Source organism: Genypterus blacodes, unplaced genomic scaffold, assembly GCF_046128005.1.
Source record: "Genypterus blacodes isolate CSIRO-AG114 ecotype Tasmania unplaced genomic scaffold, CSIRO-AGI_Gbla_v1 ptg000044l_1, whole genome shotgun sequence".
Lineage (NCBI taxonomy): Eukaryota > Metazoa > Chordata > Actinopteri > Ophidiiformes > Ophidiidae > Genypterus > Genypterus blacodes.
The window spans coordinates 1,643,924-1,669,402 of record NW_027466857.1 but is presented as its reverse complement, the minus strand read 5'-3'; the positions used below and the strand labels follow the sequence as shown (position 1 = coordinate 1,669,402).

Sequence of the window (25,479 nt, the reverse complement as noted above, 5' to 3'; positions counted from 1 at the left end):
TCTTTGGAACACTGATCTGTGGATCCACTGCGCACGTCGTAGACGGTCATTTGTATTTCATCCAGCAGACACAAGCTGAGTGGAAATCTTTCACTCACTCAGCACATGATCGGCAGTGAGATTGCCCCTTTAGATTGTTGAATTTCTTAGGCTACAGCAGCTTATCTTTACACTTAGAACATGTAAGCTATGAATCCAACACTACACAGAAAAAGCAGATAAAAGACTGCAGTGATCACTATATACCTTTTTGGTTATGAATGTAATGGTTGGAGTGGCCAAATATACAAGTACTGCTCATCTTGAATATGCTGCTTGGGGATAGCACTGATATATATACGGACAGATGTGTCCCTTCACCTTTGTAGCTCTCTTTGAATGCCTGCTCATGGACACTTCAGCTGGCTATTTGGGGATCAAACATTTGACCTTTCACATCGTACAACGTATATCCTTCAAGGCCCCGACACATTCTGCTGCTGCTTCCTCCCCCTCAGCATGTTGTAATGTGTCTAATGCTACAGGCGCATGCGTGTTGATGCGTCGGTGCGAGCAGGTGTAGGTTGTGTGTGTCGCTACATCCTCCATGGTGGCGATAGATACACGATCCACACACACTCCCCATCTTAATCCCTCCTCACGTTGGCCATACTCCTTTGATCTGGGAACGCACGTGGACATGTATCAGCTTAATGCGTGTGTATGTGGAAGTGCAGATGTGTTTGTGTGCGTCCTGTGTCCTTAGCTACCCTTTGCAGCCAATTTGTATTCATCACAGGAAGGCTGTGGCTGTATTGATAGTGGCAACATGAGCACAGGGCTGTTTGTCATTCGTGGCACATGCACACACACTTAAACACACAATACATGCCAGGGCTTTGTACACCACCTGAGGGAGGTGTAGTGGGTTTGGAGGAGAGGGAATCGAGTCTCACAGAGCTGTTTGGGGCTCTGTAGCAAAGCGTGTGGCTGCCCAGTGATGGCCTGGCTGCCCTATTTCTTTAAGGCTCTCCTCCATTGTTACCTGATTTATCACGGGGCAGCCACAGGGGAGATGTCTCTTTTTAAAGCAGAAACAGTGTACAGAGGGCTGTGATGCTTCCTAAAATGAGAAAAAGAAACAGGAATGCTGCTGCACTGATCCCTCACTGTCATGCAGAGCCTGATGTTGGCCATCCCTCCAAGTCTGTACCAGCAGCACCACAGCACTCACTAGATCAGGTGTGTGGAAAAGATTGGGTGTTTTTAAATCATATTATAATGAAGTACACCAATTCTATGTGCTTTGATCACAGGCCTTTTATGTTGTGTGTTTGTGCACTTATCAATTTATTGTACAAAGTGTGGTTCACACGAAAGCTTAAGCAATAGTGTTTCACTGCTGTTTAGGGCTGTAAAAAAAGTGGTTTTAAAACACTATCACTATAGAACGTTGGATCTGAACACTCTTTCCCACTGTTCAAAAATTGTACTTTGATTCTTCTGCGGTTGTAAAGATTGAGACTTCGACACTGATGCGCTGTGATAAAGCGTGGGAGATGAATTAGGCCTGCGCGGAGCCAGAATGTGCTGAACGCTCTCCATATTGGTTTTGGCTCAAACACAGCGAGCAGCCTCTGCCTCTCTCTCTCTCTCTGCTGACGTGGTGCCAGTGTTTTGGCTGGGGGATCGCCCTGACATCGCCCCTTAGATAGATCCAGTTGTAGAGATGTCTGGACCACTGATGGGCAAATGTCCAAACAGCTGAAAACATCATCACTCTTCTGACACCAACACTATAACCAGTCAGTCAGTGTAGACCTGATGCACGCTCGCACACAAATATGCTGTTTGTCTATGAAGATTATGTGCGTTTGCGTTTCCGCAAACCATTAACTCGTGTCTGTCCCTTATATAATCCACTAGTCCAGAGTGATTACAGTGTGTGATTAGGACTGGTGCCCCATCAGGTTAGGGATTACACAGTGCATCTGTTCACCATGACAGCCTGCTGGATTCCCTTGTATTGTTATTATTTTTAGCATTTAGCATTTGTAGCATTTCCCTTGTTGAAAGAGATATAGGAGCTGTAGGGGGACAGCGACCTGAATCCAGGACAGCTGAACTGCAGCGCATGTATTCACGTTACAACAGGCCACTAGGAAAGAGCCAACCACTTGATTCTGAACTCGTCCTCTATAGGAGTGCTTGAAGCAGCAGCATTTCACCTTCATAACTCCTCCTCCTCTCTCTGATGATAGCGTCACACCCTTAACTGTGTTCATTAGGCTCAAAACATAAGCTCAAGTATTTGTTTTTGATCATTTTCAAAAATGTCTTTATTCCCTTGACAAGTGTGTGTCATCCAGAGTGCTATTGCGAGAGTTTCCCTGTTTTGGTGAGCGAGTTGTCTGTAACTAACTTGAGGTGTGCTTAACTCCTCTGAAGTCTGAAGTCTGACTACAGAAGAGACTCATTTTAGTATTAAAACCCACTTACGTGTGTGTATGTGGCCCTTACAGTGCCCATCTAACGCATATTATGTGTAAGATCTGGATAATAGTTCATAAAGGCCCTGATCTAACCCTAACTCTAAACCCAAAATACCTCATACATGTGTGTGTGTGTTGTCCTTGATTTTGGTATGTGTTTGCATGTGCACATGTAGTGTACACAAAAGAAAGGGTGAAGGGAAAACTTCCATGGTGTAACCAGCTTTGAGGACAGGAGACACCCACACACACACACACGCGCACGCACACACACACACACACACACTGATTTCAGCACAACATATAGCTATGGCAACCAGGTGGCAAGGGAAGGCAAGCAGAGACTGATGCGAGTGAGAATGTATCTTTACACATGTAAATGCTTATTCTAAGGGAAGTGTTATTGAATATGGTTGCATACATTATTACAATCTTAATTTCCTTATATGAAAGATGCCATGGTGTGTGCGTGTGTGTGTGTGTGTGTGTGTGTTATAATCGCCATTCAAACTGTGTTATAAATAGAGAGTTCTTGTTATCATCCATGTCACAGCTCTTGTCTTTGTGTGTGTGACCTGTATGTGACCTTTGGTTAGTCATAATTAAGGATGCATGTCACATCTCCATGTGAGTGAGAACAGCTGTGACTCAAGAGCCCTGAATCAGCTACATACAAGGAATCATCAATTACAAGTCGTACAGTAACTTAATAACCACTTGCTTTTGTAATTACTCATCAAAACATAATAAATTGCTACTGTTTTGGAGTCCAAAATGTAATAATGCTGATATTATGATGTATTGTCTTGATAATGTGATTCACAGAGAATTCGTAATGATTAGCACATTAGGGTGGAGTTTGATTCCAGTGACGGCTCCAGGGGGCTAAGAGATGGAAAGTCTGAAGGTGTTATTGTGTGTGTGCGCCTGCGTGTGTGTGTGTGTATGTGTGTGTGGGTGCGTGCATGCGTGGGATTGTAGTTTAAAGCAAGCAAACAAGCTCTTACCTGTATTGCAGAGAGAGAGAGAGCACTGGGTGAGGCCATTATTGCCCGTTGGGACACAAACACACAGGCACACACACTCATCCTCTTCACCTGGTACATTTCCATTGTTCATTTATTTCCTTGTATTCTTTCTTCCTAGTTCACTTAATCACCAGCCTTGAACTTTCCCTCTTATTTCTCTCCATTCATCACTCATTCAGTCTCATTCATCTCTCTCTCTCTCTCTCTCTCTCTCTCTCTCTCTCTCTCTCTCTCTCTCTCTATCTCTCTCTCTCTATCTCTCTCTCTCTATCTATCTCATTGACCTACTTCCTCAGGCTTGCGTGACCACCATGCTCAGCTTTCCAATGATATGGCATTTCACACACTACGCAAGCATGCAAAGGCTAAGGCCTTTTCATTTATATCTACTGCTACAGACACACACACACACCTATGTAACTAGACGCATCCTTTCCATGCATGAGTGTGTATAATTGCTTCCTGCCTTACACAGGCCAAAAATGAAAAATTCTGCTCATTATTGCCATTTTTTCGCTGCACAAAAGAAGAATCTGATCACATGACAGTCCTATTTATAAATCTTGACTCACCATGAATTTGATGTTACAATTAGTTCAGTTGCTTTTGGATTATATACACATCTGAACAAACAACTGTCTGTCTGTCTGTCTGACAGTATCTGAGTAGATATCAAAGCATGTGGTGTCTTGCAAAACTTGGACGCACTCCTCGATGCTGTGTCGTGTAGTAAATTCCTGTTCATTCCTTCCCTATTCTTAAGACAAGGCAGGGGCAGTGTTGACAGGAGGCGTGCCGCTGCCTTGGTGCAATGTGGGAACTAGGCGGAATTCTTTGCTGATGAGTGTGTTTGGAGATCAAGGCTGAAAATGTGTTTGAATGGGCTGTTGGTTTTAAGGTGGAGCTCACCATATTTACATGAGCGTCGGCGTATTCCTCCTCCTGCTGGCCGCTGTATGGTAAAGGCCCGTGCACACGCTTTACATGCCTGGATCTGCTCACTTTGGTTTGATTGTTGCGTGTGTCATCTGCATTAAAGTTGGCTTTAGATGTTTTTTTGTGTCTGTTCACTTGTATTGTGTAATACGGTTGGCGTTTGTGTTGAAGAGTGTAAAACGGGCCCTTCATTTCTGTAACATGTTGATGTCACACGATACAGATGTGAATTTACCGTCCACACACACCCCTGAAGTGGGAAGCTAGTAAGCCAAAGCTTGGACATCTGTGTGGGTGTTGCAGCTGGCCAATCATAGACATGGCTCCTTAAAACACCACCTGTTTTCACCTAGTGTTCACAGCAAGTGGAATAGTTGATCAGGTTTGTGTTTGCAAAATAAACCCTAAATGAAAAAGGAAATCTGTTATAGTTCCCCTTTATAAAGACACTGCCTGCCTATTACAGCAGCAGTAGACCCACAGGCTGTGTATGTGTGTGTGTCCCCCCTTCACATCCCTCTCTGTCTCTTTCTCACCTGTCATCATATACCTTTCAGTCTTCCGTAGCTCAGCACGCTCCTGTGTTTTCTCTCTCTCTCTTTCATGTTTTCCCTCAGCTCTACGCTTCCCTCAGCAGGGCCTGAACTTAGATCACCTTCCTTTCACATGGTGATTGGCTAGGGGTCTCACTTAATTTCTCTCTCTCTCTCTCTCTCTCTTCCCCCACCCCCCTTTACATTATTCTTTTCTCTCGCTCTGCTCTTTCTTTTCTCTATCACACATTGACTTTGTTCCATTTGATGTGAGCATTGGTTTGAAACACACACACACACACACACACACACAGTGCTGGATGTTTTGTCAGTCAAATGTTGGGTTCTCTCTCTCTCTCTCTCTCTCTCTCTCGCTCTCTCTCTCTCTCTCTCTCTCTCTCTCTCTCTCTCTCTCTCTCTCTCTCTCTCTCTCTCTCTCTCTCTCTCTCTCTCTCTCTCTCTCTCTCTCTCTCTCTCTCTCTCTCTCTCTCTCTCTCTCTCTCTCTCTCTCTCTCTCTCTCTCTCTCTCACACACACAGAGAGAGAGTCGCGAGCAGTTTAGAGAGATTGTCTCTGTAATATGACCTCCGACCCTTTATCTTAGTATGTACCTTTTTGTTGCATGGATATTTTTGTGATGGTTAATTGGCTTTTTTGTTAGTTTAGCTGAATGGTGGCCCAAGCTGCAGTAATCTTGGTTTGTGGAATCCAAAGAAAGCCGGCCTCAGACAGCAGCTTTTCACCCTGCAGTGGAGGTCTAGATCCAAATGAGCCCCTTTTTTGCCTTGGTTTCTCTTGAAATTCACACTGGTCTAATTAGTAAGCCTTGGATAGTCCATTATGGGCCTTTTAGTGGGAAGTAGGGTAAAGGACAGGTCTTCAGAGCCTCGCTTTCTCCTGCAGAGCAAAAGCAGGATAATGAACATGGCCTCACAGTGGGAAGCACCTCTGCAAGACGGACTGAATTAACTTGAGACGTCTTGAGAGTGTGTATTAATGAATACGTCAGCCCTGTATAGACCGTGTGGCCCTGATGTGGAAATCTGTCTAGAGTCCTGTGTCATTTAGTGTCAGTCTGCAGTGGCTGTGTAGATGTTAGACCTGGTGTGTGTGGACTGGACACACACACATGTAGTAGCTGCAACAATCATGCAGAATGTTAAAGTTGAGGTAACATAAGCATCAGGGACAACCAAACATGGCTGAAACTGTCAAGGAGAAGCTGATGTACAAGTTGGAAGACCATGAAACAACAAATATATGCCACCTTTGCTTCCACTGTTTAGGGCAAAGGTGCTGCCAACCACCAATGATCAATCAGCCTCATGTGGCCCCCTCCAGTATGTGAGCAGGTGTTGTTACAGTCAAATATAACCCTTGCTTTAATTTGGTTCCACTTCTTGACTAGAGTCAAGAAGTCTTGGGTGGCCCCTCTTGGCCCTTTTGTGCTCAGGATACTGCTGTTTGATACGGTTGCCAGAACAAAGCCTGCTTTCTCACTTGTGTGTCTTTGGTGTTACTGCCATATTGGTAATATAGTCGACGGCCTACCAGGAAGACAAATTCATTCCTCCTTCTCTGTGTGTTTGTGTGTGTGTTCCAGTCCCATTTGTGCGACAGGCCCGGGCCGTTTCATGAGCCCAGTTTGCCAGCCATTGAGTGGGGAGTTGAACACGTCAAAAGCTAAAAGCATTCAAGAGTTGCTCTGTGTTTTTTCTCAGGGTTTGGAGCTTCTTTTGCGCTGGCTGATGTTTTCATTTAAAGCAACCTTTTGAAAATGACTTTTCATACATGCTGTCATGCTGAAAGAGTAGCTATAGACTGCAGTTTGTCCAGCAGTTTGTCCTCATGTGTCTAAGTTAGCTAGGTTGTAAGACATGTGGTTATATTTGTGAGTATCCAAAACTACATATTGATGAAATGGAGGGCAGACAGGCAATATGTGCAGAGAGGTTGCATATGGTAACAAGAGAAGAAAGGCTGCCAAAAAGGTAAAAGTACAGTAAAATAAATCTCAAATCCCAAAGGCTAAATGCTGATTTGGGATTTTGAATTGATTATCATGAATCATGAATTGATATTCAACAAACAATGGATAAGTGTCTCTTGAGTGTCTTGTTCTTGCTACTATTCACTTGTTCTAAAGTATGATTACTGCTATGCTACACTATAATTTGTACTGAAATGACAAGTGACTGAGGGCAAATCTGCCTGCAGCTCTTGCATGGACAGAAATGTCAAAGACTGCTTAGATGACTAACGCTTGCATAAGAACATCCTACACTCACAAATGCACACACACACACACACACACACACACACACACACACACACACACACACACACACACAAACAAGCACACTCTTTGCAGCTCGTCAAACACCCACTGATTTGCAGAATGACAAAGTGTGTGTCCATTTTCATTAAGTAGAGAGAGAGAGTTTTTCAACAGTTGCAGCATTGTTACATGTTGGGACAAGTAAGATACACCCGTTCTCCCTTTGAACCTTTCACTAGATGCATGCACACACGCACGTACGTACGTACGTGTGCAAAGTTGTATGTGAGATGGGCCGTCCTACCTGGTGGATAATTTACTGCATTATATTTTCACATGTACGGACGCAGCCTGAGTGCCTGTGTCATTTGTGGACGGGTGCGGGTGGTTTCCTGTACAGCTGTGACCTGAGAGCTGTTTTTATATTAAAAAGAACACGTTTCTAGATGTATGAATAGTAAATAATTATCTTTAATCTCTCCTTCTGTTATTAATATTGTCATTAATAAAGTATATAGTATTTTTAGAATCAAATGTGTAGATTGTGTGTGTGTGTGCTCATGCATTGTGTACATGTCTAGCATGTGTGCGCGTTTGTGTGATGTACGGCGCAAGCAGATCTTTTGATGGGACAGCTGGGAACTTCAAAGCTTAGTCAACGTAGTCTGATGAACACACACACACACACACGCACACACACACACTTCATCACTGTCGCAGGATGTAAGTTCACTTTTTTCATTGTGCTGTATTTATTTGTTGTGCTGTATTTGGAGATAAACAAGGAGGTCAAAGTTCACAGAACAAAGTCTCTCTCCCTCCCACACACACTCAGTCACACATGCGCACACACAGTTTTCTACCTAATATGGCGTTGCTGCAGCATGAGTCTTTCTGTCACGTGTCGTAGCCCAGGGGTGAGACCAGTGAAAACACACACACACACACACACACACACACACACACACACACACACACACACACACACACACACACACACACACACACACACACACACAGAGCCATAAACATAAAGTTCACTGACTCTTCTCACGCACTCCAATTGTAGGTTGGTGTGTGTGTTCATCTCACTCAGGTGTTTAGGTGCTTGATTGCTGTTGATGTTTTGGTCTCCTCACTCTTGGTTTGCTCCCCGTTGCCTCCATGAGTTTTGCTGTGATTCTTTCAGTCATCATTTCCGGTCTCCCAGTTTTCCCCCCTGATTTCCTCTTTCATCAACTTTGTCTGCCCCTTGCCTTGTCTATAACCTCCCCTTTCCAAATTCTTTCTATTCTTTCTATCTCTATATTCTTCCTTGACTTTGTTTGCTTCTTTTTCCTTGTTTTTTTTCTGATGTCAGCATCAGATCTGCTGCTGGTCCAGTTCCACTTAGTTTGAAATGGCACTTTTGAGGCTTAGTTTTCTGTTTTTCTCTATTAGTTTGAGTTTTTCCTTTGTGTTTCAGCAGATCTTCTCCTTGCTTTCAAGGCAAATTTCATACAATTAACCATCTGCAGTTTCAGTGAGCATTTTGTTTCTTGTGCGTATATAACAGCATCCTTTTAGAGGCAGAAAATTCTGGGAAAACATCCAGAAATTTAGAATACACTCATATATACTGTATATCCACATCAGTCTGACTACCGATGAGAAAAAGAACGTCTTTGTTTAAATCCTGCTTAGAAATGTCATAGTATTGTTGTAGTTTTCTGTGCTAATGTAGTAAAAGGTACATTTATGCTTTTATTCCTCTAGATAAGATTAGATTGTTAATGCAAAGACTTCTAGTTTCTGAACACACTACATGGACTATTAAGCTACTAAAGGGAAGTAATTGTAGTAATAGTAATAGTAAAGCATCTTGTAAAACATGTATTACTGCAATTCTTCCTTCAACTCTGCCAACATCATGAATTTCAGGAGGCCTGAGTCATGTGACAGCTTGGTCCTGTGCCACACTGTTAAGCTAGCTGTCTACTGAGACATAATGGCTGTCTTGATGGATCAGATAACACTAGTAAGGCTGGTTATTGTGACAAACTGGAATTGGATCAATGGAGTACACCTGTACTACAACACTAGTACCTGATAGTATGACCTGCCGTGCCATTTTGACAGTTATTGCATCACACAGCAACACCAAAAGACCACGCAAAAAAAACATTTGAAATGAGGCGGAGTGAAGACATGGTGGTGGTTAGCTGGACCAGGACTTCCATTGCGTTGTTACTGTTTGTAGAGGGCTAATTTTGTGTGTGTTTTAAGCCACTAAGCCCTGGTTAGCGCCTCATTTAGCTAAGCTGCCTAGCCTACTAACGGCTGGTGTTGCAGCTCGCGTCCAGCCTCAGCAGCTCTAATCTGGAAACAAGCGGGAGTCGATTGAAGAGCAGCTCCTTCTGCTGACTGGCGTGTTGGCTTTATGTTCCCCTTCTCGGGATTCTTTGCTTCTGGTCTTTCTCCCTGTCTTTGTAGATGCAACAAGCTGGAGTTATATACGACCCACTCGGCTAAAGAGTATTAAGAACTTGGGAACTACAATATATATATATATATATATACTGAGAATGATGAAGAGTAGAGACAAATTTCAGGATGGATGAAAATGGTCAGAGAGACAAGAGATGCTCAAGCAAACCCTTTCGTTTAATTGAAAAGCGGGAGACAGTGGAGGAAAAGACAGGGGGCGGGGGGGGCAACATTCTCCATTTCTGTAATGAAACAGGCTTAAATATCAGTGACTTGGAGAATACTAACACTTAACACAGACACAGTTAGTTGGTATGGATTTGGCCTGTGATCATGTCTGTGTTAAACACAATTACTACTATTCAGCAAATTGCAAATAAGAGAAACCAGCTATTGTATTTTATGTGTGTGTGTGTGTGTGTGTGTGTGAGAACAGACTTTGTGAGGATGTGTCACCCAGGCATCCCCCTCTACTCAAGGACAGAGAAGCTGATTGCATTGACCATCCTCCACTGTGCATGCGTACGTGCTTGCACAGTATAAGTGATTGTTGGTCTGTCATACTTGCATTCATGGTGTATGGATGTTGAGATCGTAGTACGTGTGTGTGTGTGTGTGTGTACATGTGGTACTGACAGGTCGCAAGTGGTTAGAGACAGCTAAGTAGATTGGAGGTTCATAGATATATGAGCAGATTACTCACTTGATACAGTTGCGTGTGTGTGTGTGTGTGTCAAAGATACACAGCTCTCATCATTGAAGAGGTGGGAGGTCTGATACTTCATCATAGCAACCAACTGATCTGCCACTTAACACTGGCCTGAATGGCATGCATGTGTGTGTGTGTGTGTGTGTGTGTTCCCCTGTCCCTCCATCATAATGCTTCCTTATTTAGCTGTATGTGCAGGGAAACATGTCAAGGAGCCTGTGGGCTAACAAAGAAGCACAGCACTGTTTATGGCACAGTCTAACATTAGGCTGCGTCATGTGACCTAGCACATACATGTTGCATACAGCCGTGACCTCCACACACAGATCCTTTAGCACACCGCCATAGTATTGATCATGTAGCAACCTACGTTTGGTTTCTTTGGCAGTCCGGGTCCTGTTTTATTTGTTCCCAGGTTCAGTGTTTTTCATTTTAATTGCAATATCTGGTTTTTTGAACACATGATCTGCTTCACAACATAGCCACTGATTGCAGTGTTGTTCTCATCTGATCAGGGTATGTCTGCTAGAATGTGTTCTTCAACATGAGATCCAGTTTCTCATTTGAAAATGGTTGTATGGATGTATTACAGATATTTATTTTGAAAAGCCTTTTTTAACACTGCTTTTAATTCAGACTGGTTTGAAAAGAACTGGAGCAGGCTTGAGACCTTTTAGAGAGTTTGTTCCAGTTGAGGAGCAGAAAAACTAAAGGCTGCCTGGCTGTGCTTTGTTCTGACTCTGTGAATAGAAAGCAGAGCAGAACCAGAACCAAACAGCCTGAGAGGTCTGGCGGGTCCTTCCTCAGAGTGGAGTCACATGCTCTGCTTTCTTGGTTTCAGCTGGAACTTGAGAAGCAGTTGTGACTGAGCTGCAGCTGTCTGACTGTAAAGACGCCGTGACAACAGCTCAGCCGGCTGAGCATCAATGTATGGACAAGTACTTCTTTTGTCTTGCTGAGACATCAGTCCTCTTGGTCTGACTCTATTTTCTAAGGTGATAGTTGTCTGATTTTGTAGTGGTCTTTATGTGGCTGTTAAAGTTTAGGTGTGCATCCATAATACACCAAGATGTTTGACTTGGTGTTTTGTCTTCTGTGAGAGTGATTGCTCTTCTTTGGAACCAAATACAACTATTTTAGATTTTGTTTGTTTAACTGACTTTGTTTACCTTTGCCACAAGTTAAACTTTGTTTATGTTATGTCAGAGATATTGAGAGGATTAAAGATACTGCTTTCTAATAACTTTATTTGAAAGCGCTAAAGAGGAAGTGGCACTGAAATAAGTTCCTCTTGTTAATGTCAGCTGGTTGCTAGGAAACACAACAACGTTTCTAAATCGGGCACAAATGACTGAAGCTCTGAAGCTCATCATTTCACATCTGGACCACTCTACTGCTGCTTTGTGAAGAATTTGGCGATGTCTGGCTCTGCTTGATGTGTCAAAGCTCTGGTGTCTTTTCCGTTCTGAAGTCAGATCGGAGAAATGTATGAGAAAAATATTTCACATGCAGCATATCCGTTTCTCATATGTTTTCTCATTGTGATCAGGAATCTATGGGATTGGTGTGCAGAGGATGTAGATTCTGGCAGGATGAGGTCTTCTGCAGGGCTGCTGTATTTCATGTTGCAATAATGAAGGGCCTCATGTCACTGCGTGGGACGTCGTCTTTGCTATCATGTCGGGATAAAATAGGTTAGAAACGGAGCCCGCTGGTTTGATAAGAGACTAATCTCAACTCTCTTACATTGACTGTTTCTAATCTTTGGTTACATGCCGCACATCACTCTCTAAGTGGATTTGATTGGTAATTGTTTATTGCTTCTTCCATCTCTATTGGTCTTGGTGCTTTTGGTAGGATGTTTCCTAGCTTTTTTGAAGGTCTTAGGTGCTGTCGTCCTGTTGGTGGGGCAGCACAGGACAGGACAGTGTGAAGCAGCAGGGCATTTGATCTTAACTAAAAAGCTGTGGCTTCCTGCTGTTTCAATTTCCATCTACTTGTACCTCATGTTGCCTATTTTACCTCAGGGTCTTCGAAAACAGTTAAAAAACAACAATAATAATGGTACAACCTTCTTTCTTTCTCTTGTTCTATCTCTCTCTCCTTTTCACCCTCTTTCTGTATGAAAACAATCTCCAAAATGTCCTATAACCGTATGCGCACTGTCATGTTTGCTTGAATAAAAAAAAGAATGTAAAGCAGTTATTTACTCCCTGTTACCATACATATCTGTGTTTGAGCTCATGTGGACTGCTCCTAAACCTTGGCAGTGGGAGGGCAGAGTTCAAGGGACTGTATGTTCCATGTATTCTGGGGAAGCCAGCTTCCTGGTCTGGTTGCCATTGACGTCAGGTTGTGTCTTGGGAATGTGGCTCTGCACTCAAGTGTACTGTGTTGGTAGATGTGTTAATACCTAGTCATGTTTTTTTTCCTCTTTCCTTGTGTTTCTTTATGCGTATTAGGGTGTGTGTGTGTGTGTGTGTGTGTGTGTGTGTGTGTGTGTGTGTGTGAGAGTGTGTGTGTGTGTGTGTGTGTGTGTGTGTGTGTGTGTGTGTGTGTGTGTGTGTGTGTGTGTGTGTGTGTGTGTGAGTGTGTGTGTGTGTGTGTGTGTGCGCGCGCCTAAAATACAACCTTCTATTTTGGCGTGGGAGTACTTGGAGAGCTCAGAAGATGTCCCAAAAAGAAGCTGCTGTTATTTGCAATGTTCAGAGGTCACTGTCTGATCACTAGCAGTGTGTGTGCGCGTGCACATGAGGACTGTGCCAGAAGACAAGTGCTTTAGTGATGAAGTCTGATCAAAGGCGTAAAAAAAGTGAAAGCAGACACACTCAACCATTATTGTCAACTGGTTTGAAGTGGTTTTACTCCTGTGTAAGTGTATGTGTGTGTGAGGGGCATGTGTCACCCACCCTCTGCTCTCCTGTTTGGGGCTGTGTTAGCGCCAAACTGTACTACACGGCCGTGTGTAATCTAAGATTAGTGATAGAAGATGTCTTCAGTCTGCTTAAACGTGTATGTATCTTAATGTTGAATGTTGGAATAGAAGCTCATTCCACTGTTGCACTCGAATAAGAGCTGTTTGCTGAATGCCTGATTTTAAAATTGGCTTAGCTGAAATTGGATCTTAATGGAGAATTCAGGAATAATTTAGAGTTACAGCCCATTTACTTCTTTCTACATCTAGTTTACATTTTGCTGTGCATACCTTATGTAATAAGATTTTGCTAACTGCTAACTGCAATAATCATGATGAACATGTTTACATTATACGAGTGCCCCCAGACATTTTGAAGTAGATGAGAATTCCTGATAAAGTCATGGGTGATGTACATTTTCATCTCAGCTCAGCGATACATGAATCATAGGGTAACATGCTGATAGTGTATGTTGCCACCTTCGGCCTTCGATCAGGAGGTTGCCTTTAAGAGACTGGACCTCGAATGTGCTGTTTTCACTCAGTGTCCGTTGTGTTGTTATAGCAATTAAGAGCAGAAGCAGATCGCAGAAGTGTTTCATCCAGTTTTGATCAATCATTTGTTTTCCGGTGTTCAGTAAACTGCTGTCAGAGGTTTGTTCTTCACCAGTATCCCAGCACAGCACTGTGCTGTGTTGTAGGTTAGTCTGCTGTCTATCTGGGCCAAGCACAGTACACTGAGCTCTGGGGAGGAGAGACACTTTCTTTGCATCAGACCTTGGTTAAAAAAAAAATAGAGCAACATTTCAGAAAAAAAGCTTTAGCTTGGTTCAGATATGGATGTGTTTCATGCTCAAAACCTCTCAATATCGCTTTCAGGTTGACAGGGAGCTTCATGTGATCTCAATAATGATGTAATCATTTTCTTCACGCTGATAGCAGACTGGGTGTCATGAGAAACAGCACAACCGCAGAATGCAACAATTTTGCGATTAAGCTTTAGATCCTCCCTGGTTAATAGTCGATCTGAAGAGAGAAACCGTTTCTTTTCAAGACATCTAATCTAAACTATATAGAGTTGCCCCTCACTCTGTTCTGATTGGCTGGGATGCACAAGCCTTTGTACTTCATGGGTCTAACCAGTTGGGAAGAAGATCTCACAATATGTGGATTGTTTAAACTTATCGATTCTCTCTGAATTCAAGAATTCAGTAACAAGGTGTGTAAATATGTGGTTCCAGGTACTGCAGGCAGCATCACAGAGTCAAGTAAGGACACAGTGAGCAAGCTAGATATTATATTTATAGCTGCACTGTTTCCATGCTACACTCTCACATGTTGTACTGCAGAGCAGCATACTGTGTGCTACATCACCACGTCCTTCTGCCAGGGAGCACCGTGACCTTCACCACGTCTGTATGGGCAGCACGGCGGGGCGGGGGGGAGGGGTGGATATGAGTGCAGAAGAAGGGATGGATGGCAAACATGAGAAGAGGAGGTAAGAGATAAAGAGCAAATAGCAGATGGAGGAGAGTGTAGATGCTACAGGTTATTTAGATCAATTCCGCTATTGGAGATATCAAAATCGATAATGGACAATAACTTAAAACAAGTTTCTCAGGGAGCCACTTTTTCTCACAAAGAGAAAAATGGAGCGGGCTGACAACCAGGTCACTTCTTGTTACAACGTGACATTTTTTATCACATTCAGCAGCATTGACTTGTTGTCAAACTATGAATGTATATTAATATAATATATGTATATTAAAACAGTAAGTGATATCTACAGGTAAGTGCAAGGGAGAGTGAAACAAGATGGCGGTCACAAGCCACGAGGGTTGCGAAGGTGTGAAACCTAAAATGACGGATTCAGTCTCAGGAGAATGGAGATGATCAGCCCTTCTGAAAGTGAGGACACACAGAGGAACTGGAGGCACGGGCGGAGAGTTTAAATGCACACTGGCCTGAGTCAGACAGGAACTGGGGAGTCCCTCACCTCACAGAAAGGAAATAGGGCGATGGACGGATGCGTGCAAAGCCAAAACAGCATGAGCACATTTATAGGCTCAGAAGTGAAAAACTTGCAGAAGGTACAGCCACTCTTAAAAAACAGAATTTCTAACTACATCTGCCAGATGCTAAGCCTTAGTTGGAGGAATCCCATCTGTGGTGTGATTTGCCGTGGATAGAGTCCGTCAAAAGATGGAAGTACAGGTGAAGCGTTGGAATTGAGGTCAGAAGATGAGTGTAGGATGGAGACATAATAATGGAGGGGAGGACAGGGGCTGACCGCAGGAAACCGGGGTAGAAGGAGAGCAAGAGGAGAGAAGGGAGGAGAGCAGGAAAAGAGAAGGTAAGGGGGAAACGGGCAAGGAGGAGAATGTGGCAGTACAGGAGGAGAGAAGGGACATAAGGAAGTGGAGTTTCTTTACTTTCTGTGGAAGTTAGAGAGCTGGAGAGAAAGGAGAGAATGAGAGAAAGGAGAGGAGAGAAAGATGGTGGACAGAGAGGGTAGGGGAGAGAAAGAGGCAGGAAAGAGAGAGGAGAGAAAAGGGAGGATAGAAAGGCAGGAAAGAGGAGAGAAATATGTGAAAGGAGTCTGCCTCAATGAATTTGAATGCAGGCCATACTTTCTGTGACTTAGAAACAACCTCTCTCTCTCTCTCTCCAGCTCTCGAGCTCTCACAGTTTCTTCCTCTTTATTGTTCTCTCACACTCTCCGATTTCGAGTCCTCACTACATGTGGGCGCCCAGCGCGTGATTGTATGTGTGTATTTACGTGTGTGTACCCTTGTGTACATGTGTACGTGTTGTGGGTCATTTCAGGACACATTCTGCCAGTGTCATCGTTATCGCCGCCTTCTTTTCTTCCTCTCTCGCTGCTGCTGCTGGAGATGATTCACACATTTGAATGAAAGAGGAGATAATTAAGTGTGTGTGTGTGTGTGTGTGTGTGTGTGTGTGTGCGTGTGCGTGTGCGTGTGCGTGTGTGGACTTGTCTCTAAGGAGATGCAGGAGGCTACTGAAGCATCAAGCTTAGTGTTGTAAGCAGCATATATAGCATTGTGTGCGTGTACCTTTACCTGTTTGTGTCTTGCCTAGCAACAGTGTCCATGTGTCCTTTATAGCCTCTGGGGTAGATGTTCAGTCACAGGCGGCTCTGGTGTGTACTGTACTGTATGGACTGTACAAACCATTTATCACAGCAGAACTACAGTCGCACTGATGCCATTAGGTGACACATCCCAACTCCTAAACACTGAGCTCTGCCCGTCATGGTAGCAGCGTCAGATGATTCAAATATACAGTTTGCAGTTCAACTTAAGTGACTGAGCAGTAATTTTTTTTTTAATGCTGTGGCTAGCGGGGTCAGGCTCAACTGCTATGTGACACCGTGGTTGACTGGTTAAGTCGACGGCAACATAGTTATCTTAAGTTTGAAATCAGACTCTGCTTCTCTCAGACTTGACTGTGTGCAGGCTGTGTGTCCCTGCAATGCATCAACACTCGAATGGCGACTGACACGATGATACAACTCCTCATGGAGAGTTCAGGCCTCGATCTTCTAAGCACAACGAACTGAGAAGTTCTATTTATATTGTTTTATTCTGCAATGATGCAAGAAAATGCATCAGGTCATTTTCCGTAATGATGAATTAAATGAATTTCATGATGTTCTGTGTATTCCACCTGTATTCTTGAGGTGTAACAGAAATACAAATAAGCACACAAGGTAATTGTGCATTTTTACAAATTCAATTTAAAATATGACAAAAATACCTTAACACTTTCAAATATTTACAGAGATGTTAACATTACTTTGTCTGCTGACATAATAGATTGACTTCCTGCTGTAGGCTGTAGGGTTAACCACTACAATTAAGAGCGCTTGTCACACTATTATATGTTTATAAATAAATGAGACTTCCTGTGCTACTATTTGGTTAATAATGATAATAATAATGATGAATAAGCACTGTGGAGAAAACCATTAATCCCTGAAAATGTGATCTTTTTAATGAATCTATACTTTTTAAAGCCTCATTGTTAGATTGATGAAAATGCAAGTAGATGTTTGGTTTGTAGATGGTTTTAGGGGATCCTTCAAAAATTACAAATATTAGGGTGACACAGCTTTTCATCATGAGAGCCATTAGTTTGATAAGGCTAATTAACCCAGTCACCCATAAATGACCCCTGAGCCTTCTGTCAATCACTGTAATCTCGGCTTTGGCAACAGTTATTTAAAGTGGCAAAGTGGCTCAGGCCTGCCAAACACCACCCCGCCCCCATAAAGCACACATATGCCCCAAACAGGGCTATTTAAATGCCATTTCCACTTCCCCCCCTAATCTCCCACCTCACCCAAACAGCCCCCAACCCGAGGGGGCTTTGTATTGACTGGCAGGTGCATTCTGGGACATCCAGAGGGCGCAGTGTGAATTTTGGTTGTGGGTTATGAAATTTGATTGGAATTTTTTTTTTACATATCACAAGCTATTCAAGGGAATGTAAGGGGATGTCTGACTCATATTGAATATCTCATATTAAGGATCCAGGGAGATAAACTCTCTGTCACAATCCAATCTTAAAAACAGCAACACAATTTTTTTTCCCCATCTGCAATTGCTTCATTTTTATTTTGAAGTCAGATTTTTAATTATGTTAAAAAAAGATTTTTTTAAATGTAATTTAATATTATTTTTCTTTTTTTATACATCTGAAAAAATAGATGGATAAACATGGCAAAGTCTCCCCTGCTGTGAACACACCTCTAGCTTGTTGTGTTGGAATGTAAATCCGGCTTACAGTCATCTCTTGTGCAAGCTTTGTTGGCTGTTACATGAATAAAGATGCATTTTCTTAACCTTCTGAGTCTAATTGAGCCTTCGTGGAGAAACCGTGGTCACATAACACCCAAAAGTAGAAATCACCTCTTCACCCAGCATGCCTTGTTTAGCTAAAGATTAGCCGTACATAGCCACTGGTGCTGTGTTTGTTCATTAAAGCAGGCTAAAATTAGCTGAAGCCCAGGCCTGTAGCTGACATAAGGGTGTTAGCTTCAGTCCCTCATAATGCAGAACTAAATGTTCACTCTTTTCACTCTGTTCACACTAAACTTCTTTTGGCTGGGTCGTCCGCACACTGCCAGCAATGTTGCTGCGTGATGTTGCCGGATAAAAAGTTGCCGTTGCCTTCTGAGCAGATGGCTGAGCCGTCTGTCTCCACATTTGTAGGATACTGATGAGATGAGTCAGTTACCACACACTTCCCCTGACCCGTCTGGTGTGCAAGCGCGTGTGTGTTTGTGTGTGTGGATTAGTGTTCTTGTATGCAGATAACTGTGCGAGTATGAAGTTCCTGCTTGTGTTTCCTTGGTATGCATACACACCAAACTCTTAAATGTTACTCACGGTCTCCTCTGTTCTGCTTCTTCTGAGAAGGGAGGGAACAATTCTGCACTGCCTTACTCTGTTCACTGACGGTGCCTTGGGGCAGTGTGTCCTCTGATCTGTGTGTGTGAAAGGTGGTCTTACTGAAACTGACCTGATGTTCCTTAAAGTTCTTTTATAACAGTATGTCATCGTGCTCCATTATGCTGTTTGGAGCTTAAAAGGAGCATCTAGTTTCAGAAACTCTTGACTCTTGACTACCCTGCTGGAGACCTGACCGATCAACCTCAAACACACATACACACACACACACACACACACACACACACACACACACATGTGCGAGAGGAAGAAGGACTGAATTGGAACAGGTGAGAGATTCTGCCAGGTTATGCAAAATGATCAAAGGTCACCACTTGGCCCCTCATTCTCCATTTCAAACAGCCCATCTGAATGTGTGTGTGTGTGTGTGTGTTCTTGTGGCTGTCGCCCCTGAATGCTGTGAAGTTGGAGCAGGGGGCCTGGAGGGGTGGAGCTCTGACCTTTTACCTAGCAAACTGGGCAGTGTGCGTGTGTGAGAGACAAGACAGTGAGAAACGGCCTACGTCACACACCACCAAACACTCACACACACATATGCATTGCTGGCTATTAGGATATCTACAACAGTGGTCAAACACACACCAACTCCCATTAACTTATGTGCACTGCCATAACTAGAAATGTCACAGGTTCCATCCCAGCAGCTGACAGCCTGGAGCAAAACACCAAACCCCTCCAGCTGAACATATAACACACACACACACACACACACACACACACACACACACACACACACACACACACACACACACATTTGGCCCAGAAAATATGGTATTACAGTAAAAAGGAGCCCAGCTGTCACACACGCACGACAACGGAGACGCACAGCAGCACACACAGCTGCACTCACATGGCTGACAGCCTGTACATGACTCTGGCTGCACATTTCAAACAAATATACCACCCAACTCTGCTCTTAGATACTCGGCTACAATCCACAAACCTTTGAATACAAGCGAATGCCGTGCGATTCTCTTTCCCTGATTGCTTCACTGTAGCCAGTCAACCCCGTATTTCTCCAAGCTCTTACATTTATTGTTCTTTAAACTCAGTGTCTAGTCTCTCTTTTCCATCTCCACAGTGTCTAATGTGTATGGAAGCAACCTTATCAATTATTTACACGTTAGTCCAGGAAGTCATAACCCCTTTTGTTTCTGTTCCCACATAGAAACATTTACCTTTAAACTTGGTATTTTATGTACTTAAACAGTATTTTTACATTGATTTGCTGTCTGTTGAAAACAAAAAGTCGTACTTTCAAACGGAGCTGTCGCAGACGGCAGCATGCGTGTTGACACTTTGTTGTTAATATCATTTTGTTGTCCGCTGGGTGCGCGTGCAGCAAACGGCCTCTAATATCCAGTGTGTCCATTGGGAGCTTTGGGCCGATTGCTTATTTGTTTGCCAACAGGGCGATCTCACACACGCTCACAAACGCATACAAACTTAATTACGCAATTTCCGAGTGTCCGGTTGACCTCACCTGTGTGAAACCAGAATGAGGAGGAGGCAAAATGTGGTCTCGGTGTTTGATGAAGCACCGAGCAGCACACATCGGTTGTACACTCAGAACCCCGAGAACTTTTTGATATGCTATAAGCGTCTGAAGAGAAAGTGCATGATTGTCATTTTCCCAAAGCTTTTTGGAATTATGAATACGTTTTGCAGCCTTTTGTAAAAGCAGCTGTTAGCTTCCATTCCGGGGAGTTGCAGAAAGTTTAAACTTGCTTGAAAAGTCTCATCCATCACAATGAGTATGGCCCGTCTGCTCTCATTTTGTTTTGTCTTACTGTTGCGTCATTCAGTGTTGCCCTGTTGAGCTTTTTTGGGTGACTTTTGGAAAAATGTGGACGTCATGTTAGAGGCTAGTTCGGCCATCCACACCCACCTGCATCTGCCGTGTTGCTAACCTGCTGAGAGGACGAGTGGACTCTGTCTTATGCTGTCTTTTCATCCTTCTCTGTTTTCCTTTTCTCCTGTCATTCGTTCTCCTTGCAGTGTTTGGAAGTCGTGACGGGCGGGGGGGGGGGGGTTAGATGGAGGGATGGAGGTGGGGGTCGAGAGAGAAATGAGTCGTGATGCTATGCGCTGCAGGGCGGGATAGGGAAGAAGGGAGGGAGAGGAAGAGTGAGAGCTAGTAGAGGGGAAAGATGAGCTAAAGTAGCATAGAGGCTGGAAATGGAAGCAAGGGGAAAGATGAAAGGAAGGGAAGATGCAGAGAGCAAGAATGAGAGAAAGATGGGAGGAGAGGCGTGACAGGAAGAAGGAGGCAAATGGGCGAGAGTGGTATGAGTGCATATAGAAGAGGGAGCGAGAAAGAGACAAACACACAAGCACTGCATGAGAATGAGAGAAGACTGGACACACACACTGCTTCTGCTAGATGAGCCATTAGATCAGGTGACTGAGATGTTATGTTTTATCGGCTTTTCCTCCTCTCTCATTCCCTCCTTCATTTCCTTGGCACATTCTCTCCCTCTTTCATGCCTTCCTCCCTTTTCTCTCCCAAACTCGCCCGTGTGTCTCTTTTCTCTCTCCCCTTTCCCCTCTTGCTCTTATTTTCACCTATTCTTTGTCCTCTCTTCTGTCCTTTCTTGATCTGTGCCTTCACTAATGAAACTTCTCACTGTTCGCGTTAATAGAATGGCTATAATACAGCACAACCATAAATCTGTGTGTGTTTGTGTGTGTGTGTGTGTGTGTGGCACAGACGAGACCATCTACAGCAAACTTGTCCCTGTGATATAAATGCTTAATCTGCCTGGATACAGTACCTGTAACTGCTGCACCACAAGCACACACACACACCCTTCAACGTCTCCTTCAATTTACCCCCTTAAAGCCACTGTATGGTGTGTGTGATTGTGTGCGTTTGTGTAGGAACAAGTGACAGCGTGACAGTGTGTGTTACCCAAGCTGCTGTAACATTAGACACCTGCCGTCATTGTCTTTGTGTAAAGGATACCAGAGTGCTGACTGACTGACTGACTCACCCTCGCTGACTTTGTGCGCCTGTGTGCTGCAGTGTGTTCGTCCTTTTTTGGATTGTGCATTTTTGACATCCAGAGAAAATGCAGGATCAGACATACGTGTGTGTATGTTCCTGTGTGCGTGTGTGTGTGTGTGACAGCTGGTAACTGGGCTGACGCAGCATATACAAAGTGTGTGTGTGTGTGTTCTTATATAACGATAGTAGCCAGTGTTGGGAAACTATTAAGATAGCAAAGGAAGCAAAATGAAGCAAAACGTTTCACAACTTAAATATTATTGTACTGTTTTGATGAACCCAAGTGTGATGACTGTGCAAATTATAAAATCTCTCTGAAATGTCACGATTGTGTAATATATCTTATTATTCTACATAATAATGAGAACACTGCATAAACATTCTAAAATACTGCAGTAAAGTGAAACATGCTGGTGCTTCGTCACACTCAAACGCTGATGGAAACACAATTTCCCGCATGTTCCGACATCTTCAAGGACATGTAAGGACACGCGGCAGTGCGGTTGATGGAAAATGTGTTATTGTGAAGCGCCGTGACGTGGTTCGTTTACAGTAACGACACCTACGTATAATGTTTGTTGTTTTATCATTAGATTTTTACCTGGATTCTTATTTTTCAAGTGAGCCTTTCCACAGCATATGTTCACATGCTGAGTTATGCTTATCTGCGCATTTTGACCTTGGGAATCCACCTGTGTGTGTGTGTGTTGGGCGGGGGTGGGTGTGTTACTGAGGCGTGATAAGGTTTTTTATTAGGTAGAAGTAGCTGGGCCCTCCCTGCTGTAAGGGAACACAGCCTATTAGAATACAATTGAGAGTGTATGCTTTACTTGGCAAATGGCTTCTTTAGGTCACTGATTGTGTGTGTGTGTGTGCGTGTCGGTTCATGCGGATACATACATGTTTAGATTTGCAAGTTTACATCTCTGGTCATTCTTGTGGCATGCGTTTTGGTTATTTTACCAACAGCTGCTGTGTGTGTGTGTGTGTGTGTGTAGGCAAGTGTGTGTGTGTCTTCAGCATCAAATTACCACTCAGTAATTAGAACTCAGTTTACCCTGTGTGCAATTTTGACAATGCAGCCTCACACCATAATCTGCAGGCTGCAACCGATGGAGAAATCACAATCAACTGCTGTTCGTCACACACACACACACACACACACACACACACACACACACACACACACACACACACACACACGCGCGCGCAATTGTTGATGTTTTGTTGGAGTGCAAACAGGATGTGATTAGGCTTGTAATTAGACATAAGCACTAAGACTTTCATCAAGTTTGCGGTTCTGTTCAGGCTGCGCTGCCCTGCTGCAGTGAAGAGTGAGAGAGAGAGAGAGAGGATGTGCTGGTCTTGTGCTGAAAACACTTGTTAGTAGGTTCGCCACACCGATTCTGCTTCTTCCCATTGTTAAACCTGTCGGCAAGTAATTGATTATTAGCTTAATGATTGGTGAATTGATAAATGAATGAAGGAGATTGATCCAGACTTGCTGCCCCTTTTTCACCAGTTCGGGGAACTTGCATCTCTTCCTACATCCTTCCATTCTCGCTTCTGTCTGTCCTTTCTTTTCCTCCTCGCCGTTCACTCCATCCTCCCTGCTTTTTGCTCCTTCTGTCCTCTCTTCTGCTTCTTTGTTCTCTCCCTCTTTTCATTCCTTCTGTTCTTGCCTCCTGTGTCAACTGTGTTATTGTAGTTATTTGCTGTTCCGCATCAGCGTCAGTCATGTTAAAATGCAACGAGAAGGGAAGGAGCGAAGGAAGGCAAAAGGAAAGGAGACAGCAGGCCCGCGAACAACAACTTTTTCAGCTCATTAGTTTGCGAAAGTGTCAGACATCCAGATAGAGGAGAGGAGAGCAGGGACTAGATTTATTCCTCCTCTTCCCCTTTTCCTCAATTTAAATATGTCCTTGCTCTCCCTTTGGTGTGTTGGCGTCAGATTTCAGCTGCATGGGAAACAGTGCTGTAAGCAAAGAGAAATGTGATGATGATGTGATGCAAGCAGATTCACCTTGTCCACCGGAAGGATTTTAGTCCAGTCTGAAAACTCTGCAGGTACAAGTTCTCCTCGGGTTCATACGCATTCCCTATCAAGTTGTGCCACACATGGAGGCATTATCTAATTTGACTGTTGATAATTGATTCAGGCCCACTGCCACCGGTGACTCATTGATATCATTTTACAGGGCCCACAGTATCGTATTTCTCCACCGTGTCCTCGCTCTGTGGGCCCGGCTTCCTGCTCCACTCTGCAGCTCCTCTTCTCTCTAACCTCCACCATCCTTTCATCAGGATAAGCAGTAAGCGTTTGTGTTGCGGCAGCGTCGTCCTTTTATTTTTGCAGACAGTGTAGTCTTGCAGGGCGCAGGAGTGATGACACACCAGCAGACAGAAATCCAGGGTCCAGGGTCAGCACATTAGGAAGGAGGCAAGAATCCAAATTTGCCAAACCCTTTTAGGAAAGCTAGTTAGTTAAACCCTGTGGGGAAATACTCCTCTCTCTCCTCCAGATCACTATTGTTAATATATGCAATAATCAAATGTTGCACATTTTTGACATAGAAGGTCCACGAATTCTGCACATTGGACTAATTAAAGGTGATCGGCTCAGATCCATAGAAAGGCAGCCGGACCTTAAATAATTGTGTGTTAAATTCATTGGCTGACACGTTGCTGCTAAATTAAGGTCACTTGAGCTGATATACTTGTGTGGGCACAAATCCATAACCTTTGCTTCGGTAGCATTGCATCGTATGATTCTACGACATCGAAACCCTTCTTTAACCAGACACACATATACATACCATCATTAACCTTCTCGCCAACCCTTGACCTGACCCCTGTGATAAGGTTCACACTGATTTCCTCAATCCCGTTATGAGCTTTGGAAAGGCTTCCTGGCTGAAAAGATAGATTACCAGCTGAGCAAAGGGATGAAGCGACGGTCTGATGGACGCAGAAGCACAAGAGAATAGCTTTCACATGTTTTTGACATTTGATCATTAACACATCGCAGAAGGTCACTATATATGCTGATGTCCTTCATGTCCCCAGTTTGTGTTTTCGTCAGAATGTATAGCTTCCTCTTTGTCAGACAGATATATATTTAATTAGCAGAGAATAATGAGTGTCATGGCTCAGGCTGTCCACAGACTGGGAAGGGATGAGGAGGTGGAGGGCAAAGATGGAGGGATGAAAATGAGAAGCAGGACGTTGCACGGGTTGTCGGTATCCTTAATTGTTGCCCCCTGAATGAGTTCTACTGTGTGATCAATTGCAGGATTTGAAGAGGATGAATGGGGAGGAGAGGAGGAGATGCAAGGAGATGAGACGAGGGATGAAAGAATGGAGGAATGATGGATTTAAGGCAAGAGGGAAAGTTGTGCAGAAGCAAAGGACAGTGGGACATGTGGCATGAAAGAAAAGGGTTAGACGTGGGAACCGATGAACAAAGTGGGCATGGAAGGACAGAAGTGTAGAATAGAATTGAGTGAATCATTTTAATGTTTAAATTGCACTGTCCATGTAGATGGATGAACGGATGGATGGATAAGATAGGCAAGGGGGAAAGAGCAATGAAGCGAGATGATTGGATGGAAAAAGAGTGACGCAATAAAGGATGGGAGAGAG

The 25,479-nt window shown here is 43.7% G+C and overlaps 1 protein-coding gene across 1 annotated transcript in view; it reads left to right on the top strand.

Annotated features, from left to right (window-relative positions):
- ppargc1b (peroxisome proliferator-activated receptor gamma, coactivator 1 beta) overlaps window positions 1-25,479 on the top strand; it is a 69,981-nt gene that overhangs the window by 8,552 nt on the left and 35,950 nt on the right. The window lies entirely within an intron of this gene.